The 19,763-nt window shown below is 40.3% G+C and overlaps 1 long non-coding RNA gene across 1 annotated transcript; it reads left to right on the plus strand.

The window, feature by feature from the left end:
• The first annotated feature begins 392 nt into the window (after window positions 1-392).
• Window positions 393-8,935, plus strand: LOC144586997 (uncharacterized). The gene is made up of 2 exons (XR_013542117.1): window positions 393-6,535; window positions 7,153-8,935. It is a non-coding gene; the product is annotated as an uncharacterized LOC144586997 (long non-coding RNA).
• Window positions 8,936-19,763: the final 10,828 nt, after the last annotated feature.

A 19,763-nucleotide genomic window follows, 5' to 3' on the forward strand; every position in this document is an offset into this window, starting at 1 on the left:
AAGTTCCAGTCTTTTTACACTTCCCCGCCCTCGAATGCTGAAGCAGATTTCAGTCATGAGGCTTGTTTTTGAATAAGCTATACAACAAAGACTGCTTAATGAAGGCCCTTAAAGAAGGGCCTTTCCCTTTATCAGAGAGACACATAGATTTGAACAATAGCTCTACATGGTCTCTTATTCTGCAAAGTAAAACCTTTGAAGAAGTCCCACTCTGTCTCAAATGTTCTGACTCTCAGGTCTTGAGATATATTTGGGCCAACACTCCGGGACTCCACAAATGCATGTAGTCACTGCAAACTGACCTAAGCACGAGTGGGCTATACTTGAATCACCAAGTAGCTGATTGGGAAACAAAACCGAAACCAAGCCTTGTTTAGACACTTTTATTTGAAGCTGGGGCACTTCCCTATCCCCTACCACTTCTTTTAGTTTTTCAAATTCTCAGGAGACACCTATATTCAAATGGAGTGTTGCTTTGAATCTGTTTGATTGTGTTGATTTTGATTACCATTTTTAGTGTATGATTTTTGTTTGATTTGCATAAATATTTGTATACTTATTGTTTTTTGCTTTTATATACATCTTTTCATGACGTAAGGCACCTTGGATCCCCTTTAAAGAGAAAGGTGAGGTAAATATATTTTAAATAAATTAAGAAATTGCTAATTAGCAGGAGGTAGAATGTTGTCTATGAAAACCTCCCTGATAGGCATTTGTATGATCAAACATGCTCCCATGAAGTCAGAGGGACATGCATTTGAATGAGGAGGAAACTGGTATCCAAGAAAATTTTGATATGATAAGGTCTTGATCCACATGAATGTGACATTAAAAATAAAAGTAAAGCTTCTGAGTAGTTGCAGGAGAGATACACAGCCTATGACCCACAGTCTTCACCTGTGAAGCATATTTGGTTTTGCCCACATTTCCCTGAAGGACAGTTAATCAGCTGAGTTCTGTGGATGAACATCTGTTATCAGCAACTCTAAATCTCTTCCTCTTTCAGGATCTTTATATTTTAAAATCGCTCAAACCACAGTGTCTAGAAATTGTTTCACAGGTAGAAAGTGTGCAGATTGGAGACTTCTCCCACAGAAGTCCAGTTTCCTTTTTTGTAATGTATGTTATGGTTTACTTCTGAGAATGCTTATGTAAAATTGTTTTCATGCCTGAAAAATGCTGCATAGAAAGGCTTACTTCTGAATGGACATGCATTGAATTCAGATGTGCTCTGTATGTTTGTGGGAAAATATTCAAATCACTAACAAGTATCAACAGATCCCAATAACTACTCTTATGCACATTTGAGATTGGGTCCCCTCTCCACTGCTTAACCATACCAAATTCACACATGTAATCTTATGCATAGGGATGCCTAGAGCTCCTCTAATCAATTAACCTAAGGCTACAATCTTGTCACTGCCTAACTGGAGTAAACATCACTGAACGTAGACTAACTTTTGGAAAGAACTGTGTAGGATTCCAGACTGCAGCTAGAACTGTAAACACACAAGGAAGTCTCCTTGAATTTAGTGAGGTTTACTCATAAGATACACATGACTTGGGCAGGGGGCAGTAGGGAACTGAACTCTCATCCTCTGGTTCCAGAGCCAGATATTTGCAGGGTATGGCTATACTAGCAACATGGAGAGAGTTAGTGCAGGCTGTATGGGAACAGTTGGGCTTGATTAGAACTAGTTAATAAAGCCTGGCCATTCAAACAGAAGTGTCTTCTGTCAATATCATGAAGTATATTAATAAGTGAGGCACTTCAGGATATTGGCAAAGTAATCACTTCCCTGCAGAGGGCAGGGGAAGTGAAAAACTACTGCTGGTGCACTACAACAGGTAGTTTCTTGACCAACCCTTTAAGGTGAGGGAAAGAAAATACTGTACATATTCTTAATTATAACTGACATAGCACATCAGCAATAGTCTGCATACAGCCCTCAGCCAGGCAGGGGAAGTGATTAATTTGCCAGTATCCTGAAGTGACTTGCTTATCAAGCCACTTCACAATATTGTCAAATTGAGAGTGGAAGGATTGCTTTGATCAGTTCCAGTGATCACACACACTAGAAGTGGTCCAAACCAGAGTGATTCTACTCACATCAGAAAATTAGAAGCCCCTGGACAGTGGCCAGAAAGGTGTAGGTATGACAGAATACTGGGTTCAGAGAGTTGCACTCTAGCCATTCAAACACACTACCCCATTATCCTGGACTGGGTGATCCTAGAAGAGTCAAATATGATTATGAGAACCTGCACCGGAAAGCAGTGGTTCCAGAGAGTCCAAGAATCCACAATGCTATGTTCTCAGAACCACAACACCCAACTTGCAAGCTAGCAGTGCCACCATCCCCACAAAAATATCAAAACTCCTAGTAGCTGATCAAGGGAAGACCCTGTTTTAGTATTACAAATCCTTTGAACAAAAACTCAAAACAGCTGGTTGGAGATATTTTATGTTTTATTAAAGATTGTGAAGAGACCAAAAAAGTTCCAAAAGTTTATTTGAAAAACAGTTTTGAAAGCACTTGGCACAACTGAGACAATTTGAGACAAAAGCTGAAACAATTAAGAGAATTAAGACCAGGTGGTATGCAAGTGAGGCTTCCAGTCCCTTTGAATGTTCATGAAGACAAGAACACTTTCTGCCCTCCCCCTTCACACAGCTGAAGTCATTTTCCAATTAGCACAGAACCAAGGAACAAGCCAACTTGGCTTTAAAGGCCTTGCTCACAAAAGACAAATTTCAAGTGTTACCCCCTTCTCGTCAGTGAGCAAACAATGCCATCCACATTCCCAACCAGCTATTTCTAGGCACTGACAAAGAAGCTTGAAGTTTCCTAAAAGGATTCCATGTTTCCCCAATTTCTCAGTTTCTTCACAGTGGGTAGGAATGCTCTGGGGGCAGGTTGGGATGACTCTAACAAAGATGTCATCTGATCACCAATGTTAAGAGTGCACCAGTCCTTCCATGCAGTGCTCCAAACATGAACAGCCCATGTTTACTGGGTGGTTCAAAGGTCATTATCTGCTTAATGCCAGCGATTCAGTTTAGTGCACAATTTTTGGTTTTCACTTTCTCCAGTTTATATTGCTGACCATCTTTTAACTCTATAAATGGCGGGCAAGGTATTTGTGGTTTCTGCCTGGGGTGAACCACTGCTCCGTCCTTTACCTGTTCTCATACAAATAAACCTGATTCAAATCTTGCTCATTTGTCTGAAGACAGTGCACACACAGTGAGTCTATTTGATAGACTCACTAGCAAATAGAAACACCCTTGCATAGAAATTGATGTGTTCCATGCAGTTGCCATTTTACAACAGCAATGAACAAAGGGAGGTCTCATGTCATTCCTCCTGCACAGCATCTTTTAAAAAAGAAGAAGAAGAAATCCCTTCCAGGCACATGTTAAAACTTTGTCTGATTGAAGAAGTGATATGTTCAAAATCAGCGGTGGTATTTCTGTAACATTTTCAAACAGAACATAATGACTTGTGTTTGTCTTTGTTGTTTTTTTTAATCTAAGCTCCTATTTACAGGAAACTCTATTATGATGATCCTGTTTGAGTTTCAGGCAACAATAAATCATCAGCTGTACTGAAAGTGCAACTGCTTTGAACAGAACAGATAATCAGTTATTTATTGCTGAGAAAAAACATTTTCCTAAAGGCCACTTTCCACCCAACAAATAGGTTACTTCCTTTTTGGTTCTAGATACATAGCATGTGGTCATTTTCTTTGGTTTTTTTGTTTGTTGCAAAAATGATACTCTGAGGCTGATTTATGTCATCTTTACTGCTCATCTAGGCAAAGTGTTCGTTCCTCCTGTTTTGTCATGGTTATTTCCATTTGGTCCCAAATGAGCATGGATCATGCTAGGGGTTTTGGACACATTTGTTCTCAACAATTAGCTTCTGTTCTCTTTTCTCTTCAACAAATCAGCATCTTTTAAAGGGACAGATTAAAAATATTTTAAAGCTTAAAGAAACTCTTTAAAAATGATACTCTGTGTTTGATTCTATTTTGTACCTGTGTGAGAGACTTTGGTAGATCAGCACTAGCATTCCTATTTCAGAAATCAGCTGTCTCTGTCACACCAACTCTTTGGAAAAGTAAAAAAAAATATTTTGAAAAATGATCCTCTGAGCTGGATTATGTTGTTTTTCATTTTTAGTAGACTAGTGTTTCTGATCTGAGTCATTTCAGTAGAGGTCACTCCACTCCTAATCTGTGTCAAGAAAATAATCTTTCTTTCACACCAGCTCTTTGTGGGGAGGAGGGGTGCAGAAATGTAAGAAAACCTTGAAATGTTTTGGGAAATGATCTTTTGTGATGCATTTTTGTTTGTGCTGAAAGCTTCTGATTCTAGAAGCACTTGCTGTCCAACCACCAGCCATATACAAATTGAAACAATCTCTGTCCCTGCCCTGGAAGTCATTTTCAAACCAAGGAAGATGGATTTTGTCTGAATGTTGAGAAAATTAGCAATATATCAGTGCACAGTCAGATACGTGGTGGAGAAAAAAATATTCCTTCTGTATGAGCCATGAATTATCTTGTGATATATTCTTTTGTTGACTTATTCTGTTGTAAGACATCTTAAAGATAATTTAATCAAAAACTGAGATGTACATCTGTACAATAATTACTTTAATAAGTATCATCTAGGTCTTCTTCCATCAATAAAGTACCTCACTTACAGTATTGGTCTGCTCCCTCAGGTGAACTCTTCACATTATTTGTGTAACAGCAGTGGCCCTATTCACTCATTAGCCTTCAGCGTGTTAGGCAAGAAGGAGGAACAGAACGACTTGTTCTTGCCCCTTCTCCGATATGATACATCCATCCAGCTCTTGATCACTGGGATAACATTCTCTGTGCAGAATGTGCAGAAATCTGAAGCTTAGAGGCAGGTAGGAATGTGGGTGGCAGGCTACCTGATATTTACAGAGTCCAAAAGAAATAGTTAATTTCTTTCTCTATTATCTGTCTGAACAGAGGGCTAACAAATGAATAGGATTCTTGATAATTTGTTTTGAATTGAAGTTTTGGAATGGTTCTTATTCTCATTTCCAGTATTTGAAGTATTCACTCCTGGCACTTGCAAATCTGACTATAGCAAATTGATATTTGGGGTCAAATCTACCTCAAGAGAGTTAGAACAAACATCAGGTGACAATAGCAAATCTCATCTTGCCATTGCAGATTATGTTGCCTCCTTGTTAAGGGGCATGATTGACTCATATGATTTATGATTTCTGTGGAGAAAGTATGTTGGTGGGGTTACAAAAAGGGGAAATTTCAAAACATTGTATCAGAAGGGGGGGGGACTCTATTTTGAGACATTTTAACTCAGAGTTAATTCTCATTCTATGAGAATTCAAGTGCCTTTCCCAGGTCTTCAAAAGATGAGTTGGAAGAGTATACCCAGTGAAATCAACAGGAGTCAATTCGGTTTGACTAATTCAACTTCTGTTGGAAAGAATCCTGTCGGTCCCATGAGCATGCCTGATCTGCTGGAGCAGTTGCTCTGTTCCTCAGCTTGCTCAGTTCATGGAAACATATACATGCCCACTCAGATGCTTAAACATGCAACACATGGGAACCAAAACATAGTTGCACAGTTGTCCCTTATGTGCATGGCTTTTCCCCAAGAGGATTTTGACCTTTGATTTCAATGGATTCACTCTAAGAGTGGATTCAACTCCAAGGAGTGGTGTGTCTGCTGTGTATCTTGTCTTTAATGCAGATACTCATGATACTTCTCCATCGTACAGGCCCTGCAGGAAATCTGAGGGAAAATGTTGTGTTCAGTTGTGGGGAAGAAGTGGAGGGTAGTGCTGGACAAAAATCTGCCTTCCAGTTTCCCCAAAGTTTTCTTTCCTCATGAAAGAGGTTTCTGTGTCTTGTTCTCAGATCCCATTGGAGAGGAGTCGTTGTGGTTCTTATAATTCATATGTAATATTTTTTAGTATTATTTACTCATGTAAAATATTTTTATTTGACCAGCATGTTCTTAACAATGATTACTAGAAGTGGTTGGTCTTCTCCAGTGGTCCAGGAGCCTCGTGGCGCAGTGGTTAAACTGCTGTACTGCAGCTAAAACTGTGCTCACAACCTGGGGTTCAATCCCAGGTAGCCGGCTCAAGGTTCACTCAGCCTTCTATCCTTCCGAGGTCGGTAAAATGAGCACCCAGCTTGCTGGGGGGGGGAGCAATGTGTAGCCTGCATAATTAACTTGTAAACCACCCAGAGAGTGCTTAAAGCACTATGGGGTGGTATATAAGCAGCACACTTTGCTTTTTTTTTTTTTTTTTTTTTTTTGGAGTGCTATGTGCTTATGTTTTCTTTCTATGCCACATCTCTCTGTCACTCTGCAGCCTGCTCATGTCTCCTGATCTGAAAAGGGCCTGTAGGAAGAGTTTTTCCTCAAAATGTAGTTGTAGTGGGAGAACCTGGGAAGGCTGCCAGCTTCCAGAGGTGTGATTGACCATTGGACACTCATTTCTCAGTCACCTCATATGTAAGTGAACTCGTACAGGAACCCTTTACCCTACATGAGAATTTCTCTGAAATGTTGTCCTCCTTTGACTTTTGTAATTGTTGTTTATGTTTGTGAGCAGCAATATCTTCTGTATAAAAATGAGGATGAAATTTTCTGGACAGCGCTCATTTTAGTACATTGCCCTTAAAAAGGTTAAATAGAAGTATCATCCATTTTGTCTGGAAATACACATCTGAAGAAAAGTTTAATGGTTGTAGATATTTAGATAATCAGATGGTTGGCTGGGCTCATTTAATTCCAATTAAATTTAATGGGATATTTCACTCACTTAATGGTCAAAGTATATAATCTTGTTGTTGTTATGTGCTTTCAAGTAAGAATTGACTTATGGTGACCCTAACAAGACTTTCAAGGAAAATGAGATATTTCAGGAGGGGTTTTACTAACTCCATACCCCCAGTGAGTTTCCATCACTAAGCATGAATTCGAACTCGGGCCTCCAGAGTTCTAGTCTGTCACTCTCTACAATACACTATGTTCTGTATTTAAGCACAATGGATATATAAACTTAGTTTACTGTTATTTGAGGGACAACATTTACCTTAAAAGAATCTTTAAATATTTCTACTTTCTAGTGTCCTTGGAATTACGAAAGCATAATGTGGACATTAAAATGCAAACCAAAAATGAAGAAATAATGAAGATGGAATAATCTGTACAAGAGAAAGCTCTGTAACACTTCGGTATTGCCAACTAGCTGGACACAATCTTCACACCCCCTTCCATCTCTTCTGCCCTGTGTCTTTAAAAGAAGAATATTAAGGATTATGTAGCTCTACATCTTGCTTCCCATTATGGCCAGCATATACCCACAATGAAGACCTGAAGTCAGTCAAACTCATCTGCTAGTAGGTGGTATACAGGTATACAGGTAGGTGGTATACAGGTGGTATACAGGTAGAGACAGGTATTTCATGAGAGGGAGATGAAAGCTTAACCATTCAAGCAAGTCATGATGATCAAACTGCTACAAGGAAAACTGAGACAGACATAGTCCCGTTCAATCAGACCCCCTCCAATTCTACTTGCACCCATGGCCTTTGCTGACAACTTCTCCTTCTCCAATCTGTTTCATTCTTTTCTTCCTGAGATGGTAGAGAAAGGCTTTCACCTTCTGGAAGGCTGAGGTACTCTCAGGTGGAACAGGTATCCTTTGAATATTTAAGCTGTATGACTTGAACACTTGAGAGACACTACTGATTTTGACAGTAAGCATAAAGCTCATTGCTCATCATTACTAGCAATGCTAAAGCTGGAGAATTCAGCTGATAGTTCAGTGTTGATATTTTGAGGCCATTTAAGGTTTATTGTCTTTTTAGAAGAGAAAATACAGTGCTGCACTCAGAATTTAAGTATAAATTCTCCCGCCTACTGCCTGATCCTCTTGGTAAGAATGTAATAAAAATAATTTACAGGGCACCAAGACAGTGTGACAAAGTCATTTTTATGTGATAGTTGCATAGATCCATGGATGTGTTACACAGAGGTAAAGAAACAATATACTGTGGAGATAATTTGTTTGTTGTTATTACTATGTTAATGTGTGCAAATATCAAATTGCATAGTCTCATCAGAGGATGTCATTTGTCAACTCTGAACTTAACTCATTAGCCCCAGAATGCAATGTCTCATGCCTCTGGCCCTGAAGATAGTACATAGACATAATGACTAGTAGCCGTGGTGCATTGGTGGTCTAGAGAGGGTTTGTCTTTTGGGGAGTGAGAGGGGCTGTCAGGCAGAAGAGTTGTCCTCCATAATGCTTCAAAGGTAGCGAATCTCATCATGTATCTACGCACTGGAGACCGATTAGGCTTAAAGACGATGGTCATCTATGGCTGAGTGGGGATTTGAACCTGAGTCTCCTTGGTACAAATCCAATACCATACACATCTTTATATACTAGGAATGTTTTATACAATTTGCACATTCTTTTTTCTAAAGTAAATTATTCTGAACATTGTGGTCTTTGCTTGTAGAGAAAAGATCCCTGATTATTTTGTTTGCCCGCTGAGACTGTGTTCTGGGTGATAAATGCTGAGGGGCAACTTCAGATCCTCAACTTTCTGCCTTATGCTTCTTTACCTTTGAAAGCCTTTCAGACAGACAACAGCTTCACAGCCTCTATCAATTGCTCAACAGAGGGCTATCCTCTATAAGGCAGGACACATGGCCAATCTAAATAATGTATGTAACTAAAGGTAGAGGATCTGTTTTACAAGCAACATTTTCCTATGGGTGCACATTTCTGCAGAAGCTTGTAACAACGAAGAAAACAAAATATATGTCTGGAGGAAGAAAGGAAAAATACTGCTACCCATAAAAAGATAAAGATTCTTTCTCCCTGTGCTCTACTTAAGTTGGTATACATCACACATTTGGGAGTTTTTGGAGGATTTTGTGATACAATGGCAGATAAGATAGAGATCAACATTTCCCCTGGGTCAAAAGAATAGGTACAATATTGCATTGCATTGCATTGAAGATAGGATTCAGACCACGTATCATAAACTAAACTGTCTATCACATAGCAGTGTGTGTTTATTTTGCCTGAACTGCAAATAACTGCACAGGCTGGGGTAGAAGAATAGATGCACTAAATGACAACTCAGTGTGGTCTAGTGCAGGGGTTCCCAACCCCACAGACCAGTTGGGGAAGATGGGGCACCCCCTCAGGCATGTTGGTGCACGGGCGCATGTGCGAAAGAGTGGGAGGGTGCTTGTGTGGGTGTGCTCATGTGCATGCGCAAATGGCAGCTCAGCAGTTGTGCAGGCACTCGTGCGCATGTACAAAGGGGCTGTGCAGGGGGAGTGTGTGCAGGCGGGGTTCTGTCTCTGCAGCCCAGTCCAGCTCAGACCACGGACTGGCACTGGGCCAGGGACCAGGGGCTGGGGACCTCTGGTCTAGTGGATGTAGTGACAGGCCAGAACAAAAGAGGCCTGGGTTCAAATCCCCACTCAGCCATAGCTACTCACTGGGGGTGTAGAATTGGTGAAGCCACTCCTTAAATACCTTACTTACCTTGAAAATCTTATTAGGGTTTCTGACTTGACAATACATAACAATGTCAACAACACTGCAAGGATGACATTTTATTGGTACAACTGTCCAAGTCAGCACTGCTACTTTTGCAGCAACACCCAGCATTAGATGCTGCCTCTTTAGCATTTTGCAAGGCTACTGGGTGGCGTAGAATCAGCCAGAGGTTGGGCAAGGGTTAGGGCATGGAAGCTGAATCATCTGTATTTCACCTTTCCAAATGGGAAGCACAAAAGGAAAGAATTGGCTGTCAGATCTATGCAACTACAACATAAAAATGACTTTGTCACACTGTGTCCGGTGTCAATATTATCAGGCATTTCTGAGGCCCCTGGACCGCAGAACAAACAGAGTAAAACAACCCTCAGAAAAACTGCTGGCTGCCAGTAGTTGTTGCACTTTTTGACCACCAATTACTGCTATTGACGTCTCTCTTCCTCGTTCTGTCCCACTGTCTGTCTGTCTGTCTATTTCTAGCCCACCTTTCTCCTGAAAAATGATCCAAGGCAATTTACTCATCCGAACTGTGATCTATGATTTGGGAACTTGCTGGCAGGCAATGGCTACCTAATTAATTCCCTATATCCCTCCAGGTTATACCATGGGATACACTGGAGGAATATATGGCCTAATGTCTACAGTAATGTGTTGGTGAATATCAGCTCTGTGGCCTATCTGAAACAACTTTCAGAAGTCCATGTACTTCATACAACATTTTTCTAAGGGGCTATTGAGCTTAGCTTGTATAATGGGCAAGTTACTGACCACAGTCATGAAGAAGTTATATGTGTGAGCTGAACCACTATCCTTTCATTTGGCCAGCGATTTACTTATTTAATAAAGTATTTCAAACAAGTATTTAATTTGCATCTTTAAAAACTGCTTTATTGTAAGTTAATTAAATATTGATCACTATGAAAGGACTTATTGAGATTTAGAATGAAGAGATAAGCAAAATCACTGAGTCAAATTATCCCAGCATTATGTGTATAATTGCATTCTTAATGTATGAATGGCTTTCCACATTTCGTTGAAAATACTGTTTGGGTGTTTAATTGCTACAATATAATTTTATTAAAATGGTTTACTTGCTTCAATCCACGAGACAATGGACAGATTTATTGTACCACCTCTGGTCATGAATAAATTTTTTATCCCCTGCATTTTTGAGACACAGGTTGCTTCTTTTGGGCTTTGATTTATAAACATGGCATCAGAAATGTTGGAATGGCTTTTGGAAGTTATTTATGCCAAGTACCTTCTCTGTGCACAGGAGCTGCCGTGTGGGATGCAACGAAGGCACCCTGAACAGATGGCCATCTAGCTTCTCCATAAATACATCTAGCACAGAAGATACCCTTTATGAAGTGAATAGGTTTAATTCCAATGATTTACAATGCTCCCTGCAACAGATAGCTACTTCCTTTCACAAGCTGCTCTTACATACGTACTTCTAAGCATGGTTTTCAAATGTTGTGTCCTTAGAAGACCTTTCCTACGTCCATGCATTTGCCAAGGAACATCTCTTCATCTCTCATAGAAACTACTTCTATTTTATTGTTTTCAAAGGGTCCTTGGACGTTTGTTAGTTGTTTACTCAATTTATGCACGGCGAATGGTCAGGTTTGTTGACCCTCCCTATTATTGGGAGTGTGAATCGCAATTTCACAATATACAGATGTACAGTGCAGCAATGTTTGATAACAGTGGTACAGAATTAGGTAATTTTAGACTCTGGAGTTAATGGCCTTAATGCAGAGAGAGAGAGAGAAATGTAAAGTTTTAGATGGTAATTAGAGATGGGAGCTTCGTATTCATCTCCTGGGGGCATCCACTTACCACGCACGTATGGCCAGTGCCATCCAAAATGTACCAATCGTGGCAGTAGCCCGGCTGCCGCTGCCCTGCCTCCCTGCTCGGCTGGCCACTCCAGCAAGTGAGCAGTGTGATGAGCTACCCCACTCAGCTGCCAAGTAGCCAGCCCAGCAGGGAGGTGGGGCAGCACCAGCCAGGCTACTGCCACAATTGATGCAATTTTGTTGATGCTGGCCATGCACATGATGCAGTGAGTGGTATGTGGATACCCGGTTTGGTGGTGGCGGTGGGTCGAATCTGGCCAGCCCGGAAGATGAATACAAAGCTTCCATGTCTGATGGTAATATATATATTCATGCTTTAAAAACCTGCTGGTTTAAAATCACAAGGCAATACAGAACCAGCAGAAGGTGTGGCATCTTGCTGGTCCCAGGCAAAATCTCAGGTACTCCATCCTACCCTTAAGAATTTGAGTCTAAAAGACCAGGGCAAAGAGTGATTCTAAATCAAGAACTGGCGCGTGGAGAGTCCTTTGCCCTGTACAATCCAGCAACAGTTGCTCAAGTTCCAGAATCTACTCTATATACAAGATTATAGGGAATTAACATATATAGTGAGCTAAGAATACCTGGCTAAAATTTAATTCTTTTGATGCACTCTCAAACTATTGACAGAAAATTACGATATACCCTTCAAAAAACTGGAAGGAAAGAATCAACATGTCAATTTTCAGCACTTTAGTCTGGAAATTTTTACAGGATCAGCCTGAAATTTGGTCCATTAGTACAGGGGTCCCCAAGCCTGGTCCCGTTTTCACTGTCCTTCCACAAGCAAACACCTTCCTCTTCAGACAGCCTTTTCCTTAATGACTGACCATCTGAGAGGGCTTTTTTCAAATTGGATTGTTGCACTCTGTTGCTTTTAAATGTGCTTTTAGTACTGATATTGTTTACTACTTTAATATGATACTAGATTAATTCTTTTTTAATATTTGTTGTTTTTAGCTTTTAAATATTGTCCTTTTAATGTTGTGAGCCATCTTGGGTCCTTTTAAGGAGAAAGTCAGGGTACTAATCAATCAATCAATCAATCAATCAAATACTTCCAAATTTAGTAAACCATACTTACTAGATTTCAAGATGCTTCTCTCCACTCCTGTCAATGAAGTTGAGAAGATCTGGCTCAATGTCCAACCCTAAAGTCACCATTGTTTAGCACTAGAGGAGAAGCTGCCTTTCAGTGAAAGCTGTAGACTGCTACTGCTCTTTGTGAGGAGGCCACCCCTGGCAAGCCATCTTCCCTTGCCTCCCCAAAGAGCCTGGGTGGAGCAGTCACTCTGGGTTCTTGGAATGGCTGGGAGGAGGGAAGCCCAATTGTCCCTGGGGAGCCGAGGGATGAGGAACAGCTGACAGGCTGGGAGAAGGTCCAACTGGCAGGATGAAAGGGGGTAGGGACAAAGGCTCAGGGTCTTCTTCCTGACTTGCAATGGCCAGTGAGGGCTCAACCAAGGAGAGAGAGACCTGGGCACCCATGGCAGAGGAGAGCTGGCTTAGGACTGGGGTGGCAACCCCTGGCAAGAGCCTGCAAGCAGCTTCCTGGTGGCTACTGGCCAAGGCCAGGGAAGAGGGACTTCCACCGCCCCAGCTTCTCCAGCTCCATGGCAGCTGAAATACCCAACAGGTCCTGTGGATCCCACTCCTGTCCGGCTAAGGCACTGGCAGAGCAAATGCCTGTACAAGAGGAGAAGGAGGCTCTTAGAGGAGAGGAAGGACAGCCAACACTCGCCAGATAGCTTTACCAATCTTTCAAGCTCAGTAGCAGATTGGTTTATTTATCACCAAGATTTCACTGGGCTCAGTGATGGGAACTGAAGTTAATGCCAAACGGTTAAGGCACCTATGCAGGAAGCTATCTCTCCTGGGATGCAGACAGGTAGTGACAGGGAACCACTGTTGAAAGCACCTGACTCAGTAAAAAGCACTCTTACCAGCAAACTGGAGCTGATGGGGTTATTGGTGGGAGACCCCGAGGCCACCAGGGGCAGGGAAGGAGGCCTCACACTCTTATGCTGATGTTCTTTTTAGAAATAAAAAAACTCTGATAATCCTCTGAGGAAGATGACTTTTCTTACAACATAGTTTGAAACCCTGGGATGGCTTTGTGTTAGCTAGTCTGAACGTGTCTTTGTTAAGCATATAGTATGGTATGTCCAGTTGTCCCTTGAAGGGGCATAAAGGTGTCAACTAATTTAACTAGGTTTCGAAACTAATGTTGACATTTGCAGAGATATGCAATCATTTAAAGTATTCATCTCTTTAGTAGTTAATGTTCCACAGAAATGGATTCTCCAAGCCCACTTAATTGCATTAGGCCTTATATTGTAATGTTTATCTTATATTTTGCAATTATTGGGGAGCATCACAACTTACTTGTACACTTGAATGACAAACTCAATGTCAAGTTTATATAGACATCTATTTAGACGTTTGTCATTGTTCATCGAACTTTACGCCTTGATTTGCTTTACATGTATATTTTCCTCTTTTAAAAAACGTTTTCAGTTTTTAAAATTTCATCAAGTGTCTTTTTTCCCTCTTCTTACCCATTTGCCTCCATGGGATTTGTGCAACAAAATGAACTTGTAAAGATATGTCTTGAAAAATGACTGATCAGATTCATGGCCAGAATCAAATCAGGAAATTCTGTGTTTCTGGCTGGACTATGGAAAACAGGAGAAGGGAGCACAAAAAATGGAAATGGTGAGCAGGCTTTCTTCATTTTAGGAGTTAACATCTTTCATTCCTAAAAATGGGCTGACCTATTTACCTGCTGCAGCTCTGAGTTTGCTATTTTATTCAAGAGTTTCATCGTTAACCTGTTTTAGAAAGTGCTAAATCATGATTCATCCGTCATTCTAGTTAAGTTTGTTCTCACATACATTTTATTGGACACTTTGGTGATGAATTTCAGAACAAAGCCCCGGTTTTTTTCCATCTCTACTGTTGTCGTTATGTGCCATCAAGTCCCCTCCAACTCATAGAACTCTATGAATAAGCAAGCTTCAAAATGTCCTGTCCTCAACTGCCCTGCTCAGTTCTTGTAAACTCAAGCTTGGTCTTCCACTTTTCCTGCTACTTTCTCAGCATCATTATCTTTCCCAGGGAATTTCTTGATGTGCCCAAAGTAGGATAGCCTCAGCTTCAAAATTTTTGCCTCCAGAAATAGTTCAGGTTTGATTTGATCTAGGATCCACTTATTTGTCTTTCTAGTAGTCCAGGTTATCTGCAAAGTTATCCTCCAGCACCACATTCCAAACGAATCATTTTTTTTTCTCTTTTCACTTTCTTAAATGCCTGGCTTTCACACCCATACATGATGATCAGAAATACGAGAGTGTGGCTGATGATCCCTACTAACTGCCTCTTTCCCTCTGTGGTGTATCTGTTCTTGGCTAAAAAAGGAAGGATACATACTCCTTTACAAGTTTTTCTTTCATCAAGAATTTTGACATGCTGAACATCTGTCTAAACCTGTTTTTGCCTTTCAGCTATGGAAAGGTGAGAATGTAGTTTGGTTCTTCTTTTTGGTATATACGGACTTAATCAACATTTGCAGTCAAAACAGCAAATTTAGGTTTTTAAAAATTCAAAAGAGGGAGAAAATGAAAGTGATGGATTCATCTGTATAAGCTTTGACTGCTTAAAAGTCTCAGTTTGAATTCCTATGTATTCCAGCATGATTACAATGCTGAATTAAAGTTGGTACTACTTCTCCTGACATCCTTAACAGCTATGTGGCAGACAGGTACAAGATGACGCTCTCCATTCTAGTAATAGCTGTGAATTTTGCCAGTGCAGGTAGATGAGAAATTTATTTGATTTATATGCATATTTTTAAATAACCTTATCAAAGCTTAACTCTTTCTTCATAAACACAGCAGAAAGAGCTGGAAAAGAAAAGGAAAGTGATAGATTTATCCATATCTTTAGGTAAAAAGGTAAAGGTTCCCCGTGACATTTTTAGTCCAGTCGTGTCCGACTCTAGTGGGCGGTGCTCATCCCGTTTTCAAGCCGTAGAGCCAGTGCTTGTCCGAAGACAGTTTCTGTTGCCACGTGGCCAGTGTGACTAGGGAACATTGTTTTACCTTCCCACCAAGGTGGTACCTATTTATCTACTCGCATTTGCATGTTTTCGAACTGCTAGGTTGGCGAGGAGCTGGAACAAAGCCACAGGAGCTCACTCCATCACATGGATTTGATCTTACGACTGCTGGTCTTCTGACCCTGCAGCACAGGCTTCTGCGGTTTAGCCCACAGTGCCACCATATTCCCTGTCAATATCTTTAGCAAGCCATTTAACTAGGTTAGTGGGCTTTCCCCCCAATCTGTAAGAATATATTCCAGATCAGAATAAGACGTACGGTTCCACAGCATGTTTTTTAAAAAATCATGCTACACCTCTGGCAGTACAGTGGTGCCTCGCTTAATGAGCGCCTCGCTGAGCGATGAAATCGCTTAACGAGGCGCTCTGGGCCATCGCTGGAGCATTCGCTCAGCGATGGCCCCTATGGGGATTTTTCGCTTTGCGATATTCGCTAAGCGATTCGCTTAGCGAATATCGCATAACGAAGCCGGGGAGAACAGCTGATCGGCGGTTCCAAAATGGCCGCCGGAAGGTCCGCGCCGCATTTTCGCGCCCTGCCCTCGCTTACCGAGGGCGCGAAAATGGCAGCGCTATGGCAGAACATCGCTTAACGGTGAGTTTTCAAGCCATAGGAACGCATTGAACAAAGTTCAATGCGTTTCTATGGCTTTTTTAATTCCGTTTAGCGATGTTTCGCTATAGCGAAGGTTAATCCGGAACGGATTAACCTCGCTATGCGAGGCACCACTGTACAGGGATTACTTAATGAGGTATGACCTGTATCTGAGTCCAGAACATAACATTTATCTTAAAAATTCATCAGTTGTATAAAAGCCCAGAAGCATTATTCTAAACTACTGGAGAAGTTTTAAAATAAAGCCAAAGTAACATTAGCATAACATGAAACAAAAAAAAGTTTCCCAAACTCACAAAGCAGGGTTGTTAAGATATAAACACATTAGGGCTAATACTGTTCAACAAGAACAAAGGATGTATATCGTTCTCAAGCCATTGCAACATGCAGGCAGGTGTCCTACTTTTGACAAACTTGGAGCCAATTAAATACACTTTAATTTCTGCATATTACAGGGACTGAGACGAACCATCTGTTTCTTAATTTTCACCTGCTGGCCAATGGGGACACTGGCAGGAACAACCATGTTTACAGCAGTCCACAGCAATATGTTTTACTATGGGTTATCTGCAAACAGGCACAAAACCATTTAAAATGTTTAGTGCAATTCCCCTCTGTCCAGGCAAGAAGGTCATTAGCTGGCCAGTACTGAGGTAACTAAGAGCCCCCCCCCCAGCACTGCCCAGAAAACAATCCTGTACTTGCCCCAAGGGACAATTCTAGCAACTCCATTTTCAAAGCATGATGAGCAGGTGAGGACTCTGCTGCCCCAACTCTGGCAATGTCAGTAGCCAAGAAACCTCTCTGCACATTAAGCCACAATGGAAGTCCTAATTGGTTTTTAAACAGTGTGCATTGGTGACAGTGGCTGCTGAGAATTCCCCCCAGTATGTACAGTAGTTTCCATATTTGGATATTTGATGTTTTTCTCTTACTGTTTTAATGTTCTTTCATCTACTCAGAATTATCTCCTGCAAGTCAATATTTCTCCTAGACTGAGGTAATTGAATGAAATCTTGTATTTGTTTCCATGATAATATTCCACATTTCAGGTTTAAATAGCAGCTCAATCCCACCACTGGCTACTCAGAAGTATATCAGGTTATATATTGCATAAAAATAATTTACTATGAGATAGAAGAATAAAATATGCAATTAAATTATCAGACATAAAGATTAAAAATAGAGTGATCTGCTTAGAGGTGCTATGGAAGAAAAATCCAGATAGATAGATAGATAGATAGATAGATAGATAGATAGATAGATAGATAGATAGATAGATAGATAGATAGATAGATAGATAGATAGATAGATAGATAGATAGATAGATAGATAGATAGATAGATAGATAGATAGATAGATAGATAGATAGATCTGAATATCCTTCATTTCTTGTTCTATACACATATTTGTTTCTGTGTCCCTCTCCCTTCTGTCTAATATTTGAGAAAGTACTTGAAGGAAATACTTGGCCTTACATCTCACACCAGCTCTATAATTCTGTCAGATATATTTCTGGGTAGCCAGTAGCTTGGTTCATACTTAGTCAGATCATTAGTCCATGTAGCTCAGTGTTACTTCTACAGTGTTATATGACTTGGCTGGTTCAATGTATAGTGGACTGAGAAACTCAGCATATTTGTTTCTGTTGTTTTGTTCCTGTGTTGAATACTTCATTCAGAAAATGAAGGCACTAATGTATGGTTGTGTGAAAACTTGAAGGATAGTAAATTAGCTGCTAGTTGCTTTCAGGTAGGAATAAATTATCTTCAAAAGACTTGAAAGCACAAGGTAATAAGGCAAAATATAACAGAATAAAGGGAAATGTTAACTGAGAATCATTAATGAGTTTTCAGAAAGAGGCAGCAAGGGCCTTGATGTTATATTTTAAAATATAAAGTTGGTTTATTAATTTCTCTCCAATCCAAATTTGAAATCAATTTATTATTAAAGTCAAAAGGCTATATTTCTACACATTTCCTTTCAGTAAAGCAAATTTAATAGCTGGGGGGTTGTGACTAGAATAAAGCAAATGACAGTTTTCTTGACAAATTGTTTGCCTGTGCTTGATAATTAAGTGCAAAGGGGATGAGTACACATACTGTTGAATTAAAACAGTTGCATTAGATGTTTTCCTGTACATTCCCACTTGCAGTTTGGATGCACTCTTTGATTCAACCTAAGCCTAGGTGCTCAGGATTCTGTAGAGTCTGGGAATGCATTTGCACTGTTAAAGTCAGTGTGCTAGAGATGTCTGATCTGGCCATGGAGACACGTTTGTGTTAGTATTAGTACCACCTCAAGAAATTGCAAATTAAACACTTCCTCTGCTCCTCTGCAGACAGGGGCAGGGGAAGTGAAGAAAAATTAAGACTGTTATTCCAGTGCAGTTGTACTGTGCCATTAATACACAAAAACAAAGAAAGCTTGCTCCCAGAAGTGAGAGGAGACAATAGGGGGCAACAAGGGGCATTTTTTCCTTTTCTTGCACTTATCTTAAAGGTCTGGTAGAGAAACTGCCCTCAGCCAAAAGTGAGTTTTGCAGCTGTCAAGCAACATGAGCCCTGGGAGGAAGGTGGGATATAAATCAGTTTTTAAAAAATACATTAGAAACAAAATTGATAGTATGTCTGAGTCAAAACTATGTGGTCAGTTTTCATTCACAAAACATCCCTATTTTGTTAGTTCTGCTAATGATCTTTTGGTACTAGTTTTCTAAGTTTGATGCAATAAGTATGAACCTTCCAGAAATATTTACAGTAATTGAATCCTCCAGAAATGTTTACACAGTCTAAAGAGAAGGTAACATGACAGTAATGAAGTAAAAAGTCAAAGATCATTTGACATTAACAGAAAACCAAATGCTCATACCTTTTATTTATATTTCTCTCCTGTTGGTTAGAATTGAAATGCTATAGTGCATCTTATATTAATCCTAGAGTATTCAGCAATCTACTCTGTCAAAGCCACCTTTGATCTTGTTCAAATAATTTGTGCCTTAAGGAGCAAAGAAAAATAGAATGGAGACAAGAAGAAGAAAATTCGGTCATATACTTCCCAGTGGAAAATACACATGACATTTTGAAAAATAAGGGAGACGTCATCCATGCTGTATGGTTTCTGAGCAGATCTCTGCTTATCTCCTTCCCAAAGTCTTTGGACCAAAGGCAAGGAATGGAACTTAGCTGCCCAGAGTAGACTTCGGTCTAGATGGGTGGGGTATAAATTTAATAAATAAATAAATAAAATAAACTTCTTGCTTAGCTGAAGGGAAAAGCAAGAGGTGCTCCATCTTGCTTCCTCAAATCTTGCCACCTTTTCCTTTTCTCATCCAGCTCTGCAGTCCTCATATCCAGTGCCCTAATCCAGCACATTCATTGCCAGCAGAGATTGCTCTGACTTTTCTAGATCTCAGTTTTGTTCTGTTCTGTTCCCATGGCAGCGACACTACTTACCAGTTGGGTAGCCTGTTGCCACATATCCACTGTTGAACATAATTGTCAACAATATAAATGATGTAGCAGAGTTTGGTAAAATAATGAATACCAGTGCATGTA

The sequence above is a fragment of the Pogona vitticeps genome, chromosome 2 (genome assembly GCF_051106095.1).
Source record: "Pogona vitticeps strain Pit_001003342236 chromosome 2, PviZW2.1, whole genome shotgun sequence".
Taxonomy (NCBI): Eukaryota; Metazoa; Chordata; class Lepidosauria; order Squamata; family Agamidae; genus Pogona; species Pogona vitticeps.